The 19,217-nt window shown below is 44.3% G+C and overlaps 1 protein-coding gene across 3 annotated transcripts in view; it reads left to right on the top strand.

Moving 5' to 3' along the window:
* TRAF3IP3 (TRAF3 interacting protein 3) overlaps positions 1 to 19,217 on the top strand; it is a 356,734-nt gene that overhangs the window by 183,955 nt on the left and 153,562 nt on the right. The gene's annotated exons all lie outside the window — the stretch shown is intronic.

The raw sequence follows: 19,217 nt of genomic DNA, 5'->3' as shown, positions 1-19,217 counted from the left end.
AAATGAAGCAGACTGCGCAAATGGTGTAGTCTTCTTTCACTTCTGATCAGTGCTGGTGGGAATAACTCTTCCCACCCCCGAGCACCTATCAACAACAGAGGAGACACAGCTTTGGAAAGGATATAATGTGCTGCCTGTCAACAGTGGATCCCTGCTTGGGTATCGCACTGGGCACCACTAGACTGCCGGAGATGTTGATTGCGGGGTTGGGCATGGGACTGTGCTCTCCTCCGTCCAGGCCATGTCAGTCTTTCTGGGGATCAGATAAGGGGAGTTTATCCTCAATTTGCCCCCCACCCCGGGAGGTAAAATGTCAAAAAGACACCAGGATTACAAAGGCCACTGCTTTTTTTGTGGGGGAGCTGCCCTCCCCCACCAGGCATGGGCCCATGCTTCCCTCCGCCCTCATTCATATCAGTCTTTCTGACTCGCTGAGAGGCTGAAAGCGGGTATTTACCATAAATCCTCTATTCTCCAGGAAATCAAAATGGCACTGCATTTTGTGGTTGAGGAAACCTGCCTTGGGCATGGGCCTGTCCTCCCCTCAAACCAAGCTGCACCAATATTTAGACCTCCTGGACTCAGAAAGGGGGTTTTACCCCCAACCTCCTCCCGTCCCCAGAGTGCAGAAAGCCCACTTGGCAACAGGGAATCAGTACAACACTGCTTTTTTAGCAGGGGAGCAGCCACTAATAGGCATGGGCCTATTACCTCATACCAGGCTGCACCATCTTTAGCCCCCCTGGGGTTGAAAAGGTGATTTCTATCCCCCAATCTGTTCCCAGGTGGCAGAAAGCCCTCTAGACCCTAAGGCATCAAAATGGCACTCCTTTTTTGGATAGGAAGCAGCCCCTCAGGGCATGAGTCCTGGCTTCTGCCCATCCCTGGCCATATTAGTCTTTCTGCCCCCTCCTGGGAGGGGGGAGTAGGGGACGCAGGTTTTTTTTTTGCCCTCCTGAGTGATGCAGCAAACCTACTAGACACAAGGGAGCCAAAACAGCATTTTTGCTTGGGTGGGGGACAGCATCTAAGGGCATGGGCCTGTTCCTCACCCAAACTCAGCTGCAACAGTCTTTCAGTCAACCCTGGGAGTGGATAGAGGGTGTTAACCCCCAATCTGCCCCTTAGGGGGCAGGAAGACCACTACACACCAATGAATCAAAACAGCACCGCTTTTATGGAGGAGGAGATGCCCCAAGTCCATAGGCGTGCCCTCCCCCCTACCCACTCACAAGTCTTTTTCCCCCTCAGGGTGCCAATGGAAGGTTTATACACCAAATCTGCTTTCTGAGGGGAGGCACAAAGCCCACTAGACCCCAGTGAATAATAGCTGTACTGCTTTTTTTTGGTTGGGAGCAGCTACATATGGGAATAGGTCTGTGTCCCAACCGCAGCTATGACAGTCTTTCTGCCCTCCCCCTCGGACAGATTTGTGGAATTTACCCCCCCTGCCCAATCTGCCGTCCTGGGTGAAGAAAGGCCACCAAGAAAGAAATGATCTACACAAAGAAGGTGTTGAGAGGTGCCTCACCAGGCATCAAGTTGTACTGCCATGCCAGAACCAGCCCAACAGTCTGTCTGCCCCCCTCCCCCTCACCCCACCCATGGAGTAGACAGGGGACATTCCAAATGAAAAGAAAGGATGGAGGACTTCAAAACCTGACATTGGGCTGTGCCCCAACCTCAGAAAGATCCTAACAGTCTTTCTGCTCTCCTCAGAATTTAACACAATTCTGTCCTTGAGGGGGCAAAAAGGTCACTCGGCACAAGGCTATATTTTTTGTTTTAGGAAATAAATATGGATGGTGGACAGGCCACCCTGATATTGGGCCTATTCCCCACCCCTTAAGCCCCCAAAGGACTTTCTGCCGGCCTGGGGCACAAAACACCCCCATTCCCATGGCAAACAAGGGGAAAGCTGGATTCTTTTGGGTGTATCTTTGACATACATATATATTTTTTTAACAAGTTTTATATAACGCGAACTTGACCTGAAGGTATTGGGTATCAGAGCGCTTTACATAGCACCAGTTGCATTACATGAGGACACATTATTTTTGTTAGGCACTAGGAGATTAAGTGATTTGCCCAGAATCACAGGATGTTCAGCGTTATAGCTGAGACTCGTAAGTGGTTCCCCATATTCGAGGTTGTCTGCCCTACCCATGCGGCTAACTCCTCGCCCCATATGGATTGGCAGAGTAAAGGTAAAACACACAAGATGATGGACGGAATGTTGCTCAATGGCAAAACATTCACCCCCAGTCACAGATCTGGGTTTAATCCATCGTTATTTTGCTCACAAAGCCACCCCAGTTCAGACATGGCCATATGCAAATCAGTCTTGACCCTGTGCCTCATGGGAACAGTCCAGCCCGAACTGCCAAGCCATGTCTTCCCTGGACCAGAATCAAGCATCCTAGGACCGGTTTCTGGCTATCAGCCGTCTTCAGCCAGGATAGCTTGACTCCAGTGGCTTAGTGAGCACGGGACCCACGTCTGGGCATACCCTTCCCACATAGGGTGAACAGCAAAACACACAAGATGATGGACGGAATGTTGCACAATGGCAAAACATTCGCACCCAGTCACAGATCTGGGTTTAATCCATCGTTATTTTGCTCACAAAGCCACCCCAGTTCAGACATGGCCATATGCAAATTAGTCTTGACCCTGTGCCTCATGGGAACAGTCCAGCCCGAACTGCCAAGCCATGTCTTCCCTGGACCAGAATCAAGCATCCTAGGACCATTTTCTGGCTATCAGCCGTCTTCAGCCATGATAGCTTGACTCCAGTGGCTTAGTGAGCACGGGACCCACGTCTGGGCATACCCTTCCCACGTAGGGTGAACAGCAAAACACACAAGATGATGGACGGAATGTTGCACAATGGCAAAACATTCACCCCCCAGTCACAGATCTGGGTTTAATCCATCGTTATTTTGCTCACAAAGCCACCCCAGTTCAGACATGGCCATATGCAAATCAGTCTTGACCCTGTGCCTCATGGGAACAGTCCAGCCCGAACTGCCAAGCCATGTCTTCCCTGGACGAGAATCAAGCATCCTAGGACCGGTTTCTGGCTATCAGCCATCTTCAGCCAGGATAGCTTGACTCCAGTGGCTTAGTGAGCACGGGACCCACGTCTGGCCATACCCTTTCCACATAGGGTGAACAGCAAAACACACAAGATGATGGACGGAATGTTGCACAATGGCAAAACATTCACCCCCAGCCCCAGATCTGGGTTTAATCCATCGTTATTTTGCTCACAAAGGTAAATCCAAACCTCCTTTTACTTGCTATGCTGAATGCCTGCTGTTTTCAGGCCCAGGCTTGGCCAACACCAGAATTACATGAGGACACATTATTTTTGTTAGGCACTAGGAGATTAAGTGATTTGCACAGGATGTTCAGTGTCATAGCTGAGACTTGTAAGCGGTTCCCCAGATTCGAGGTCGTCCGCCCTACCCGTGCGGCTAACTCCTCTCCCCATATGGATTGGCAGAGTAAAGATAAATCCAAACCTCCTTTTACTTGCTATGCTGAATGCCTGCTGTTTTCAGGCCCAGGCTTGGCCAACACCAGAATAAATCCAGACTTTTTTTTAAACGAGATACCTAGGAGAGTCCAGGTTGGTGTGCCTTACATGCATCCTGTAACAATTACCTTTAAGACCTGTAAACCTCAAACCTTGCCTAAAATTCTGCAATTTCCATGTGACAGAAACTTCCAGAATCTGGAGGGATCCAAAGAATTCCTATCGCTCAGCATTCCAGCACTTCTCCTGATGTAACGCTACTTGTGTATCTTGCCCTTGTGCCTAGGACACAAAAGGCCCCAAATCACAACATGGACAAAAACAGCATTAGAGGCACCTACAATATTTCAGTCCAGGCTCAGCTACCACCCTGGGAAAAGTAAGAAACCCACTCAATTTTCAAAATTAGACACCTACGAGAGTCCGGGGAGATGTGCTTTGCATTGATCCCATGACGTTTTCTTACCCAAAATGCCCTGTAAACCTCAAACTTTGCCTAAAATCATGAATTTTCCTCTTATTTCTGTGACCCAAAAATCAGGAATCTGCAGGGATCAACAAAATTGCTTCCTCTCAGCATTCCCATACTTCTCCTGATAAATATTCTACCACACTTGTATGGTTGGCTTTGAACCTACAACACAAAAGGTTCCAAAATGCAACATAGAGGAAATCTACAATAGGGTAGCTGCAGTATCTGGGCCCAAGCTTGGTCGCCACCCAGAGAAGGTAATCAAACCCAGATATTTTTGAAAAACAGACACCCAGGGAAGTCCAGTGTGATGTGCCTTGAGTGGATCCCATACAGTTAACCTATCCACAATGCCCTGCACACCTCAACCTTTGCCTATAATTACACATTTTTCTCACATTTCTGCGACAGAAACGTCCGTAATCTACAGGGATCCACATGATTCCTATCACCCAGTATTCCCACACTCTTCCCTATAAAACACTACTCCTCTTGTGTGGCTGGGTCTAATGTCTGTGAGAGGACGACTCTAACCAAGGACAAGTTTGTTAGGTTTCCCTGGGTGAAATCCGAGATTGGGCCCAAATACTGCAGCTACTCCCATCACCAAATCAGCAAATTTATTGACAGCCAATGTTGATGTCTCCACATTACGATTTGGGGCTCATTGTATTGTGGATGCCATGCTGAGCCTCACAAGTTGCATTCATTTACATCAGGAAAAGTGTGGGACCACTGGGGGGTGGGTATTTTGTGGCTCTGTGCAGTTTCTAGAACTTTGTAGTGTGTTTTCTGTATGGCCCACTGTTGTTTTCCCTATGTAATCCCAATTATGCATATCCTAGGCCACTTTTGCTTCGCACACATTACTAAATATCACATTTGCTTTTGTGCCACATTGTATTTTCACACAGAATCAGCACCCGTTTTCGCTTTTGATACGTTTCATGGGATTTAGTATAAACAGCCTAGGTAAGGTCAAACAACTATGTCCCTTGTTATTCTCTCTGGTCAGACAGTAGCACCTAGACATAATAAAGCAACGCAGCTGCTGTTTTGAATACATATATCTTGTCATACAACTGAGTACGGGTGTGGAAAAACACACACAGAGCAAAGGTCCTGAAATAAGAGTGCTGCATCAGCAGAGATGTAGAACATCCACCTATGTATGCTAAGGCACAGTGTCCACCACTAAATCTAGATCTATAATTCATAACAACTTAGTTTCAGTAGTGGGGGAGGGTTTAGGCAGATATGTCAGATAACATGACAGGGCTGGCTCCTTATTGTATATGGTTTATTAAACATGCTGATGACATTCTTGACATGTATTTGTATTCTAATAGTGGTGCAATTATTGCATTTTAAAGCACGATAGTTTAAATAAACATTGTAAACTTCCCCTGTGTCTTTTTTCAATTTTATTGTGGATAAGTATGAGTGAGAGAATGAAAAGGTATGTCCTGTTACAGCGATCCCTGAGAAGGTCGAAGTGTTGTGTTCTGGGGTGCCAAACTACTTGTCTCTCTGGAAAGGTTAGGCGGGCAAGAGAGGCAAGTGATAGCTAGTTGGACTCGGGCTCACAGATACTGATGTGGCATGGTGACTTAGTCCGCTACATACTGATGTTCTATGGTCCCAAGCATGGTTTTGTTCCTGAGCAGAATCCCTGCAACTCTTTCTCTCACAGAATGTAAGCAAAATGTTTGACCCTACAGGGGGATCTACAAAAAACACACAATCCTGGACTCCCCCAGGTGTCTAATTTTTAAAAAATGAGTGAGTTTGGTATGTTTCCATGGGTGGGTGTCGAGCTCAGACCCAAAATCCACAGCTAACCGCATTGCAAAAAAATGGGTTGGTTTTGAGTGGAAACATGTTATTTTTGCTGTGGTGAGCATTGAGCCCACCCATAGAAGTGGGGAGCTTTTTTATCGGGATAAGTTGGAGAACGCTGGATAGTAGGAAATATGTGGAACCTGTAGATTTTGGAACTATCTATCACCAAAATAAGAGGAAATAAGTGTTTTTTGGCTACATTTGAGTTTTAAAAGGCATTCTGCGTAAAAAAGTTAAGGGGATCTGTCCAAGACACCACCCTGGACTCACGTGGGTTTCTAGTTTTCAAAAATATCTGGGTTTGGTAGGATATCCTGGGTGGCTGTTAAGCCAAGGCTCAAATTCCACAGATTCCCCATTGCAAAAACAGGATTGGTTTTGAGTGGAAAAATATGATTGTTTCAGATTACATTTGGAAACATTTCTGTTATGGATGCAGGGCAAACCCACACAAGTGGGGTAGTGTTTTTATCAGGACAATTGTGGAAATGCTGGGTGATAAGAAATGTGTGAATCCCTGCAGTTCTGGAACTTAGATGTTAGATGTCCTTCATATCTAACCTAGGCTTCAATTGGAATTCCATAGAGCATATTATCGCCTGTCTTGATAATACGCCCCGTAGTTTTTTTATCAGGAGAAGTGTACACATTTTGGGTGGTAGGAAAGTTGGGATTCTAACAGATTCTGGATTGTTCTCTCATTGAAATCTGAGGAAAATATGTGTTTTTTGCATATGTTTGAGGTTTGAAGGTTATTAATAGTAAGAAAAGTTAGTAGGTTTCAATGCAAGGCACACCATTCTGGACTCCCCCAGGTATCTAGTTTTCAAACAAGGTTTTGGTAGGTTTTAATGGACGGATCTGATCGGAAAAACTTGATCAGATCATAGTGCCTTTATGGGGCCTTTCTTTTTTTTTTTTTATAAATTCTTTTTTATTAGTTTCATTTGTAGTTATGCATACATTTGTAATCAGTATTTCAGCAACCACTTAATACAGCAGTACATTAACGTGGGGAAGAAAGTCACTTTTACACATTAACTGTTGCTCGATCTCTTTTTCGCCTCATTTCAAGTTCCAACATTGGGGAAATACAGATAGTCCCTTGATAGACATTCCATTTGCCCCATGTCTTGTCCCACTTCTTTGGGCATCCCCGAATTGTAAAGACTTCCTTTTCTGCAATCATACATTTATCAACTTCCTTTAACCATGCCTGCATATTTGGAGAACTTGCCGCCCCCCCACCCCTTAGCTATTTCTCTTTTGACTAGGGTGTATCCCAGCGTGGCTAGTTGTTGTTCCACCTCTGTAAGATCTGTTGCTGCCCACACATTAAGTAGGCCTAGCCCCGGTGTAAGAGTCCGTGTTTTCCCCATGGCCGTTTGGATATGAGTTGTGGACCTTTCCATATCTGTAGAAGCTGCGGGCATTCCCATAACGTATGATAAAAGGTAGCTGTGTGGCCGCAGCCTCTAAGACTGAGTGGATCGGCTCTGAACCCTATCTTTGCCAGTGTCACTCCCGTTTAATATGATCTGTGGAGGATTTTGAATTGTATCAGACTGAAATGGAGGGTGATGGCCGCCTGCCTAGGGGACATCAGAGCAGCCTGCCAATCCTCATCGTCGAGAGATCCCAGGTCTCTTTCACACTGCTTTTTAAGCTTATGTAGAATGTCAGGTATGTTATTACACAATTTTTTATAGGTCAACGAAATAGCTTTGGAGTGTAGTGGTCCATCCTGCAACCGATCTTCCAACGGTGATGACTCTGGTATCTCTGTGGGGTTTGGTAGAGCCATTGTGAGGGCATGTCAGATTTGCATGTATCTAAACTGTTCCCCCTGCGCCATCTTATATTGGTCCTGAAGCTCCTTAAAACTGAGGATCGACCCTTTTTTGATCATGTCTTCGACCACAGAAATCCCGATGGTGTCCCACTTATCAAAGCCAGGTTGTTGGCAGAGAGAACCCAACTTCTAGGCATACCATAGTGGTGTTGCATTTGTGAGGACCTTTGACCATCCTAGCCGGGAATTAGCCTGATGGCAGATAGCTACAGTATGGGAGAGAGGCACAAAATATCGCCCTCGCTTCACTTTAGAGTAAAGCGCTCCCAAGTAAACAGATTGCCCGGTCTGATATCTGTCTAGCATGTATACAGGATTGTTGGGAGAGCGGTATATCCACTGGTTTATCACCACTAGTTGCGAGGCCCAGTAGTAAAGTTTAAGGTCCGGGAGAGCTATTCCTCCTGTACTGTAGTTCCTATATTCCCAATGGGCTCTGCGCATTGGAATAATATATCCTATAGATGTGACGTAGGACTTATGTCTACTAGGTCGCTATCGAATATATTAGACTTATTTGTGAGTGCCAGCTAGCTCAGAGGTCACTAGAAACTTTCTCGAGTTCACAAGAAGGGATTTAGTTTCTGACAACCGCATAAACATGACAACTTTGTTTCCCCAAGATAAAACTGATTTTCAGAGTCATGGAAACAATAGATAGATATTTTACTCAGTCATTCATGCATGCTTCGTTTCACCAGAGGTGCAGAGAAATAGATAGACGGGTGTTTTCAATAAAAGAGTAGAAGAAATTAACTGCTGCAATTGTGATACTGGTTGCAAAGTTTAATGCGTACATTAAGAAGAGTATTATAAAATAATACTGTAAAAGCATTGTATGGTTCCTAGACCATAAATAAATACATACATAAATAACAAAGGCTAAAAAGTACTCAACTTGTGCTTCTAAAATACGCCTACCCCGATGTACCTAACCTAAGTCTAGTACGAGGGAAGAAGTAAGTGAGTTGTAGCATGAATTTAGTATTCTTTTTGCCAAGAATCTATCCAAGATTTCTCTTAGGGTCTAATCAGCTCCGTACCTTGGTTTTAGAATGAAGGTGATCAGTATCAGGACTCGATTTCCCAACAACCCGCAAGGGTATCTTGGAAACACTGGAGCTGGATTTCTCGGCAAGAGAAAAGACAGCGTCTCTCTCAGTACGTCTGCTGGAGGGTCGGCTTCCTTCGGCACTTGCTGTAGCAGGATGCATCAGGCAAGTAGATAATTGAACTGCTCCACGCCACTGTGTGTTGATAAGGCAAGTGTGGGCATATTTATACCTTGAAGGTGCAGAGATTGACGTAAAGGTGGACATAATAACGTCATCAAAGAGTCTCAGTTTTTTGAAAACTCCATGAGTTCTTGGACAAGTCAGTATTCAGGCAAGGGGAAGTCCCTAGCTGCTGAAGCCGAGTTTTCTAAGAAATCGTTGTGGATTTTCAGAACTAGTGGAAGTAGCCATGCCGTATTTGGACTGCATGAGCTATGCCTAAATATGGTTATGATTTCTATGCCTATATAAGGATATGGTGATTTATACCTATATAAGGGCACGAATAGGGAAAATTACACTAGGGTCCTAAAATGCTATACAACACTCCATCATACCAACCTTTCATCAGCTTTTTGGGGGCAATGCGGGGGCCCTTCCATCCCAGAGCAGGGTCCTGACCTCACCCTCTACCACTGAGAAATACGTGTCTGGAACTCAATATGGACAATTCTGGAGAATATATAGGAAGCGGGGAAGTGCCAGCATCTTAAACAAGGCTGCATGGCCCACCAGCGACAGGGACAAGGATCTCCAATGTTTAACGTCTGTTTTGAGCCGGGCCAGTGGGGGGCCCAAGTTACGATCATAAAAGAGGGTAGGGTCCAATGTGGCATATATATTTCCAAGTACCAAAAGCCCTCCACAGCCACCTCGATTGTACAATTTGGTGGGAGACGAGGGACCTGCCCCGGAGCATAAACAGTACAGATATGCTCCAGTTTATTTGGTAACCCGAGTATTTCCCAAAGTTCGTGAAGATGTCTAGAACACACCAAATGGACCTATATGGGGAGGCTAGGTACAGCAAGATGTCATTCTGCGTACAGTGATATTCGATCTTCCTGACCCTCTGCCCATTTCAGGCCCCTCACCATCACATCTCGACGGATCCTGGCGGCCAGCGGTTCTAACATCAGAGAGAATATCAGTAGGGACAGAGGACAGCCCTGCCGGGTTCCCCTTCGCAGTGTGAATATTTGTGCGGTATAGTTATTAACCCTCACTTGGCCCTATATATCTGTACACAGTAGTTTAATACAGCCTAGAAATTTCGGGCCAAATCCTATCTTTATCAAGACTTCGAAGAGGTATGGCCATTCTGTGGAATCAACCGCCATGGAGGCATCTAGAGATAGCACCACAGCGTCTTCCTCCAGGAATTCCATCCTTGCCAGCACATTGTTAAGCCTGCGGATGTTTAGTGCAGTATTTCTCTCCTGCATAAACCCTAACTGGTCAGGATGTACCAGTGATGGGATAACCGGAACCAATCGGGTGTCTAGAACTTTGGCTAGGATCTTCGCTTCCGCGTTGATCAGTGAAATCGGTCGGTATGAACCGCACTGATCACCATGCTTCCCTGGCTTACGGATTACAACTATAGATGCTACTCGCTGATCACTAGGCGGCTTCCCTTGCTCATAGCTTTCATTGTACATGGCGCATAGATGAGGGGCAACGTGAGAGGCTGCGACTTTGAAGAATTCAATGGGATCCCATTGGGCCCCATGGCCTTCCCAGAGTGAATTTGGCTTATGGCCTTTTGGATCTCTCTATCCGTCAAATCCCCCTCCAGAGTTTCTTTGACCATCTTGGAGAGAGATAACACATTGCTGTCAGAAAGGAGTTGGCGAGAATCCTCTGCAGTATATGTAGTAGAGGGAGAGTAGATCTGCTCTAAGTGCAAAAGCCTCTGCTGTATCCTTAGGGGGTGTAATCGTATTACCATTGGACTTGCTCAGGCTGGACACCCACCTCTCCCCTTGTTAGCTCCTTTCTAACCAGGCCAGTGTCTTCCCAGCTCTGTCTCCGAGTTCATATAAACGGTGTTGCAATTTGAGGTGCCTGGCCAACATATGTTCCCTTGCCTTGATCTTATACTCTTCTTGTTTCATTGCGAGGCGAGGTGATGCAACGTGTCGTCTTAGGGCTTATTGGTGCTGTCTAGCTCTAGTTGACGAAGCTCGTCTTCCAGTTGGGCAAACTGGCTATGTTTTTTTCCGGCCCTTTAGGACCACTTTATAGGTCTCCCACAGAGTTTGCGCTGATGTTACCGAGCCAACATTTTCGGTGAAATAATTACAGGTTTGCCGACAGAGTTCTGTTTTTATATCCGGAATTTACAGTAACCACGGGTTTAGTAATATAGTGGATCGTGGCTGCCTCTCCCAGTGTGTAAGTTCAGCTATAACCGGAGAGTGATCTGAGGTGCCTCTCGGCAGAACATGGGGGTTTTGAAAATTACCAATGGAGGCTGCGTGTGTTAGGAAGTAGTCAATACGAGATGAGCTCCTGTGTGCATTTGAATAGTACGTGTATTGGATATCATTGGGTTTCAAGGTACGCCACACATCTGTTAGACCCATGGCTCTAGTTAATTCACTCATCTGTACATTGGGACATGTCCCCACCCGCCGGGGGTATATATCCATATCTTCTTCCATGGTCATGTTGTAATCCCCTCCCAGCACCAGCGTGCCCACCGGAAGGTCAGTCAATATTTTGCCGAGAGCTGTCAATGATTTCTTACCCAGCGCAGGAGGTAGGTATACTGAAATTATATTAAGTGCCTTCCCCTCCAACTGGGCCTCTAGGACAGCAAATCTACCCCCCAGGTCCGCCCAGGTACGCTTCACAATAATGGCTAGGTTTTTCTTAACAAGAATCCCGGTTCCCCTGGATCCCGTGGTGAAGTCAGCATGTACCAGGAGTTTGTAACCCCATCGTGTGAGGGCTTTGCTTTTGTTCCCAGTCATGTGCGTCTCTTGCAACAGCACTATGTCCAGGGCCTGTCTTTTCAGGTATTGTTGGACGATACCCCTTTTAGTTTACTCACCCAGTCCGTATACGTTCCCAGTAAGTATAGAAATTGACGAATCCTTTCTACCCCCCATCATCCGACATGGTGACAGTGACAGTGCGACAATTTAACAGAAGTGTATGCTTAACAATCTCCCCTGCTGGTACAATCAAGGCGTGACCTGTTTCTTCTTCCCAACAATTGAGATCAGGTATGAATACTGTATATGGCAGTATGCATAAATTACTTTGTAAATCAAACTTTCCTAAGAACAATAAACCGCCATCCATCCACCCCTCACCACCCCCCTCTCTGCCTCCCTGCCCGAGGATTTAGAACTACCCACTCCCCAACTAGGCAGAGTGCCTCTCCCCTCTCAAAAATACCAAAAGGTGTAGGTTTGCTGTCCCCCATCCCCTCCTACAGCTATCCGCGGTATACCTCCATTCTCTTAGCTCACAGCCCGACCATGTAGGAACAAAATAACACATTTCACAAGTGAGTCACTAGGACCGTAACAGTGCTGTATCAAGTGTCCTCCAGACCAGTAAGTCACTATTATAATAGGAACGTTCTAACCAATGTCGTGGAGCGTATATGAAGGTAGAGTATCCTGCAGTCCTCATCGCCTACACGACTGTACCACCGAAGGTGCAGCTATATGGGGCCTTTCTTATAGTGGGCAATGGGCCCACCCACGTAAGCGGGGTATTGTTTTTATCAGGATGAGAGTGGGAATGCTGTCCAAATCCAGAATCTGTGGATCCCCGCAGATTCTGGAACTTTATCTCACAGAAAAGTGAGGACAATGTTTATTTTGGCATACATTTGAGATTTGTGGGGCACTTTTGGCAAGTAACAGTTTCCCGGGGTGATGGGTGAGCCAAGGCCCAAAGTCCACAGCTGACCACATTGTAGAAGAAGCATTGAATTTGCTGGGTTGAAATTGATGTCTTCAGGTGGTGTTTTAGGATGCTGTGTGTCCTGGGTGCTATGCCCATCCACACACGTGGAATACCGTATCTTTAGGGAAATGTGCAAGAACATTTATTATAACCAATATGACTTCTCTGCATTTTTGGCTTCCAATTGTAAGACTGTGTGCAAGAAAGAAGACATTTTGCAAAATGCTGTCTGAATCATATGATAGTATGGATAACCCCAAATTCATTAATGTACAAATAAACACTTTTTCTAAACTCCAGGGCTTATTTATGAGAGGCTTACGCCACTGGAGTGTCACTTTCTTTTTGTGGACGATCCAGCAGCGCAAGTCTCCCAAACATATGTATGAAGTGACAGAAAGTCACTGTGCGTGGCTTTGCATGGCCTCATAGATATAAAGTAAGACAAAGCATTGCAAGTCGCTGCGTTGCCTTACTCTGCGCCAAGGGAGCATTCAATGGGTGTTGCCGTGGGTTTTCCCAAACAACACCCATGAATCCTTTCCTATAGACAGCTGGTTTGACAACCTCACGGCTCTAAACTGCAAAATGTCCATTTCCAACTCTGTTAAATCCCTGGGGATTACTCTTGACTGCCACCTAAGCATGAAAGACCATATGAATGCCTCTGCAAAAAGTGCATTCTACATGCTGAAAAACCTGAAAAAAGTCAAACCCTTCATCCCCATTGAAGACCTAAAGATGGTGGTGCGATCCTTCGTCCTACCCAAGCAGGACTACCGCAACGCAATGGTTAGTGATGCCCAAAAATCTTAGCTAGCCCCATTGAAAGCCACACTCCACACCGCGGATAGACTTATGTCGGGGGGGGAGGGGTAGGCTCTTTGATCACATCATTCCCAACCTCAAACAACTCAACTGGCTGCCAATCAAGGCTAGGGCCATACTAAAAACCGCTTGCGTAACTCACAAAGCGCTCAACACTGAAAAAACGATTTACCTCACAAACAAACTCAAATCAAAAGATGGCCAAAAGAGACTTTTACGAAGTTGATTCCTCCAAAATTTAAGAGAGAGAAATCTCGCACCCGCTCCGTCTCTGGGAATGCTCCTAAAATCTGAAACTCCCTGCCCCAGGACCAGCGGGATAATCAATTTTTCCCTCCCTCAAAAAAGAAACTGAATCTTCTTCTCCTCAATAAATACTTAAACCCTCCTCCTTAAAGCACCTGACTGGCCTGCAGGTACCCTCTCCGCACCCTTTAAATAAGTCTGTGCACGCACCACTATCCCGGGGAAAACTGTGCCTCAAATTTCCCCCATCCTCAAAAGGCCTTATCGCAGCTACCTTAGAACTGCATCATCCATCTTTACTACTGTTAATCTTGTTTTGCCGATTATACTGTTACTATGTGTTTTTGTTAGTTTTACTCCTCCGGTAATCTTGTACAATTGCAGTGGTGCTCTGTAAAGTGCTATGTATTTTTGTGTACTGTAATTACCTCAACATTGTATTGGCAACTTTCCCTAATGTCCTTGTACACCATATCATATACTGTCACCATGTATCTGTATTTACTCCTAATGTATCTTATGTAGTTGCTGCCTATGCAATTTCCTCATTTACCTCGTCACCTTCTGTTCACTGTGTATCTGTATTTACCCCAAAGGTATCTCAAGTATATGCTGCGTGTGCTAACTCTGTTAAGAGCTCAGATGCCCTCGGGTCAAGTTTGTGCTAAATAAAACTCAATTTAAAAAAAACTAAATAAATGTACTTAATCACGTAAATTTGGGGCAACGCCAAAACCCTATGCCTCCCCAGAGCAGGACAAAATATTTTATTTCTCATCGTTTTTTCCTCTTTCCACATAGAAAGAGGAAAATGGCTCGTAGGATTCTTTTTGTGCAGGAATGGGTCCCTTCCTGCACAAAAACAACCCTGCCTGGAGTAGAGGCGCCATGCACCATGATACAGGGGGACTACATTGGTGCTAGGTACCAAATTGTGCACCAGCGCAGGAGGAAAGGACAGGAATGCACCGTTTTCATAGTGTGCATTCCTGTTCTTTCACATTGTCGTAGGGCAGCGCAGCAAGAAGACTTGAGTAGCTGCCCTACGCCAATTCCTCATAAATGAGGCCCACAGTATCTTGTGAATATTTTAGCAGTATATTGGTTCCCTTTATACCCATTTTGTATTCATTATATTTTACCATATGAATTTCTGTATGGTTGGTACAATGAAATACAAACCTTATGTATACATGTAACCAGAGGGTCTATGGGACTTTACGGTATATTGCTTTGGTAAATTAGCCATCATGATAAAAAGTACAGATGAAAATGTTGTCACCTATGGCTATTCTTTCCTACTTATTATTATGTTTTTATTTCAATGGATAGTTACTTTGGGAATGCTTTGAGGGATCCACGTAAGTGACGCCTTTGCTGAATTCAGAATTGTGTCTACTGTTCAGAAATGTATGGCTTTCCAGGATCACCCATGAGTTTCATACCTGTTTCCACCACAACCTGCAAGTAGGTTTAAATGACGAAAATCAGACAAAATGGACTACCTCCTAGACAAATGCTGAAACTCTGGTTAAAAATTGATTAGGAACTACCTTGTTCACCATGTTCTGGTATGTAACTCTCTATGAGCCAGCGTGGATGTACTATATTGATACTGTCATGATGCAGCTTGTGGAAGATGCTCTCTCCTCCTTTTTGTTTCTCTATATCTCTCCTTTGCTTGCTCCCTGAACTGTGACGTGGCCAAATTACATACCTCTTTGGCTGTACCGTATTGATGACTGCCTTTACATTCTGTATTAAGTGGCTGTTTCTGTTGCACTTTAATAAAAAGATTTTGAGCAAAAAAAAAATGAAACATTGCTAAATTATGGCTATTTTTTGGGTTCCTCCTTGAGGAACCTATAAACCCTGGGTAGCTTTTGTATCACCAGGATATTAGAAAAAAGACTCAAATTTGACCTGGATACCTTTTGTGGGAAAAGCTATGGAGGTCTGAGCATGAGGTGGCCCAAATATCAAAATAGTGTTCAGATTTGGGGCGTGGAAAGCATTGTCAGTAAAGGGGTTAAAAAAGGGAAAAGATGACTGCACGTATGTGGGTTGCAGAAGTATGTTTCAAAGTAGGTTGTGGCTTAAAGCCGAAGCAGGAAATCTGAGAGATTATCTGTTAGCAATAGATTGTCCACCAGAAGATATCTGGGCACCTGTATCACAAATTCTTTAAACAGGGGGTCCTGGGGAAAATATTTAAAGACCAGACAGTGTTCTATCCCCACACTAAACCTAAAATAAACAACCAAAAGAAACTACTGGTCTGAGAGTAGAAAAATCAGGACAGCAAAAAGCCAATGTTTCTAGGTCAGAAAGATAACTGTTCACTTGTCTGAAAAACGTAGACCTGTCATTCCAGTGGACTTTTTACAGTTATCCTTTCAAACTGTATACGCACTGTTTTTATGTTTGACACTAGGATAGCGCTTATTAAAATTGTTTTGTATCCTGGTAGCCAATTTTAAAACTGCACATCTTTTTCTTCACATTCACTTATATGCACTGCAATTATCATCAGCACCCCTTCCAAATAAGAACTTTATCTCACCATTTTCTGGGATCTGAGCCAATTCTAATTTGGCCACTGATAAATACAGCTTGAGTTCCCTTCTGATGTTGAGAAGGATGCAGCCCTTGATTGCACTAGGATTTGCAATGCAATCACGAGGAAATCTCAGATGATGAGAATTGCCACCACTGTGGGCTGATGGGATTTTATTCTTGCTGTGAACAGTTATCTTTCTGACCTAGACACATTTGCTGTCCTGATTTTTCTGTTCCCAGACCAGTAGTTTCTTTTGGTTGTTTTATAAGATATCTGGGCACCTGCCGGTGTTTAATACTTGTAATATGTGCTGTAGGCACATTCTAGTTAATGATTATATTTATAAGGCATGGATGTTTATTTTCAGAACTTTGCTGAGTATTTTGAGACATTGCAGATTTTTGAATATTGTACGTTGTAAGCATGGGTCTAAGGTTGTATGCCATTGTGCCTATCTCAGGAATGTGTGTATTGTATTGTACCAGATTATGGAGGTTTGTCCATAGGGCGTGGCAGAAGACATCTTTTCAGTGGCAAATGCACACCTTTCGACTTAAAATTGCAAGTCATGTGAAGTCCTCAAGAGAGTAATCCATTTTAGATGAGTATGAACTTCTTTTGGAGGGGGGCGACACGGTTAAAGGCTAAAGTAATTTTGCCTGTTAGGTGGGTGAATAGAGGGTAACAGCTAGCAAATGCGGGTGACGTGACAGATATTCTAAATGTCCAGCATGTGGTCAGAGGTTATGTTCATTATCAAGTGATTGGTGATAGGAAATAAGCCGCAAGTGTAGTGTGTTAAATTACTTCAGGTCCACAAACCCCAAAGGATGCTGTAACGTGTGAATTTCTGTGTGTACTTGTTTTTTAAACATTCGTTTTTTTTTCTCATTTGAACCACAGCATAACTATAACCTTTTTATTCAGTGCATTTCTGGCAGCAGGGGAATAAACTTACGTTTAGTATTTGTTACCATACCTAAATATAACCTCCCTTTAACCTTTGTTTTTTTGGATGATTTCTGGAGTTTTTTGTCATAATCAATCTTGAGCATACGCCCAACTCCGCCAGGCAACCTGCAGCTAACTCACCCTACCTGCACACTGTCATTGGCCATGCGCAGTGGAGCAGCCGCGGCTGCTGCAGGTAAGAGCGGTGGGGCTGTGGGGCCGGCTGAGGGGGATTTCGAGAGACGACTACGAGGGAAAATTATGTATTTATTTAATTTTTCCTGCTGGTCATCTCACGAAATCCCCTCCAGCCAGACCCACCACTCTTACCTGCAGCAGCCGCGGCTGCAGTGGAGGGTTAGCCCGTGCCTACATCCAACCCTCTCACCCTCCACTGACAGTCAACAGTCCACTGTGCATGGCCTTAGGCCATTCAAAATCGGGGTTGGTCGCAGGGCCTTGCCTTTGATCATGCCCTGCACCCAACCCCCCTGCGTAAGGCCAGATAGGTATCTTAGTCAATGAGATTTGGGGAGTGTCAATCTCAGATTTCCCAACTAAAAAACTTGATGGGCCCCAGGATAGAGGGTCAAGATCATTAAGGTTTGGGATGGACTGTTCACATTAGGAACAGGGACTCGTGTTCTATTTACGTTGTTTTGCTATACATTTTTACTGCAAATTACACCATTCACTGTAAATTCTTACTAAAAAGCAGATATTTTAGCTTTCTGTTCATCTGCAATAACATCATTGGGATGTTAAACCCCAATGTGCTTTACTTAATGTACATATCATTAGGCGTACTTTGTTTTTAATCATTTTGTGATACCATTTTTGAACATCTTCTGTTTTTTTACTTGGAACCGCTGTCAATAGTTGTGACAGAAAAGCAGATTGTGCTCATGGATATTACACTTCATGTTACTCAACTTTAGCTAGAAACTTATACCAGCTCATCATTATTACACATGGATCAAAAACATAGAGCCAAAGTATGAGATTTGGAAAATCATTATAATCCTCTTTGCCACGAAACAAAAATGGTTTAAAAGGGTGCAGAAGTAATGGTTCTACATGTTCGGGAAAAAAATATATGTTTTCTCATCTGAATCAAATCCTAACGTTTTCATACTAAGGGCCTGAAGTAGAAAGGTAATGTACTGTTGCAAAGCCTGTAATTTGCAAAATCACACTGTTAGTGACTGCAAAATACTTCATTTATAAGAGCCCTTTCATGAATTGGAAAAGTCTTTAAAAATCATAAAAGAACTTTGAAGTTCTTTACCAATCACAAATTAGGACTTCCCCTACTCTTTGTGAGTCGCGAAGGTCTGCATTACTGGTTTGGGACCACAATTGCATTTGCACACCATTGATACATTTCAAATCCTTGAGTAGGGTGGTGCCTGATGTGAAAAGGGGAAGCTGACCTTCCTGGACAAATTCCCCGTTTGGAAGTGTGCCAGGCCGCCTCAAGGGGGTGGCAGTGAGCTGGCCCCTGTGCCTTACCACATGGTCAAAAGCTGCTTTAAAATGTCTCCATGGTTTAGGAATGCAAATAGAGGGGCAGAGGCAAATTGCGACCTGCCGAATTGATATATAGTTAATATTCATTACTCGAGTTGATATATTTCCCCATGAATAGTCAAATTGTAATGCAAACGAGCTGTGTTAAAGTTACTTAGCAAATTGCATACGCATTTGAAAACTAGACCGAGTGCAAATTGAACATCATGGTTTGGGAATTTATATTAGTACATCAAGCCCTAAGCGCTTAGTGTTTTATTGTATTTTTTTCTTATGCTTTTCCTAGACTTTATTACAACAGGCAAACATTTGTTTTTGTTCTAAAACTCATTTTCTTTCTGTCTGTTGTTGCCTTTTTCGTGTAAGGGTTCCATTGTGATCACTCTATGTACGTGGGGTGATGTTCTCCCTTT

This window comes from Lissotriton helveticus, chromosome 5_1, assembly GCF_964261635.1.
Source record: "Lissotriton helveticus chromosome 5_1, aLisHel1.1, whole genome shotgun sequence".
In the NCBI taxonomy this organism is placed as follows: Eukaryota; Metazoa; Chordata; class Amphibia; order Caudata; family Salamandridae; genus Lissotriton; species Lissotriton helveticus.
Note: the sequence above shows the minus strand (reverse complement) of the source record. Positions and strands in the feature narration are given on the sequence as shown.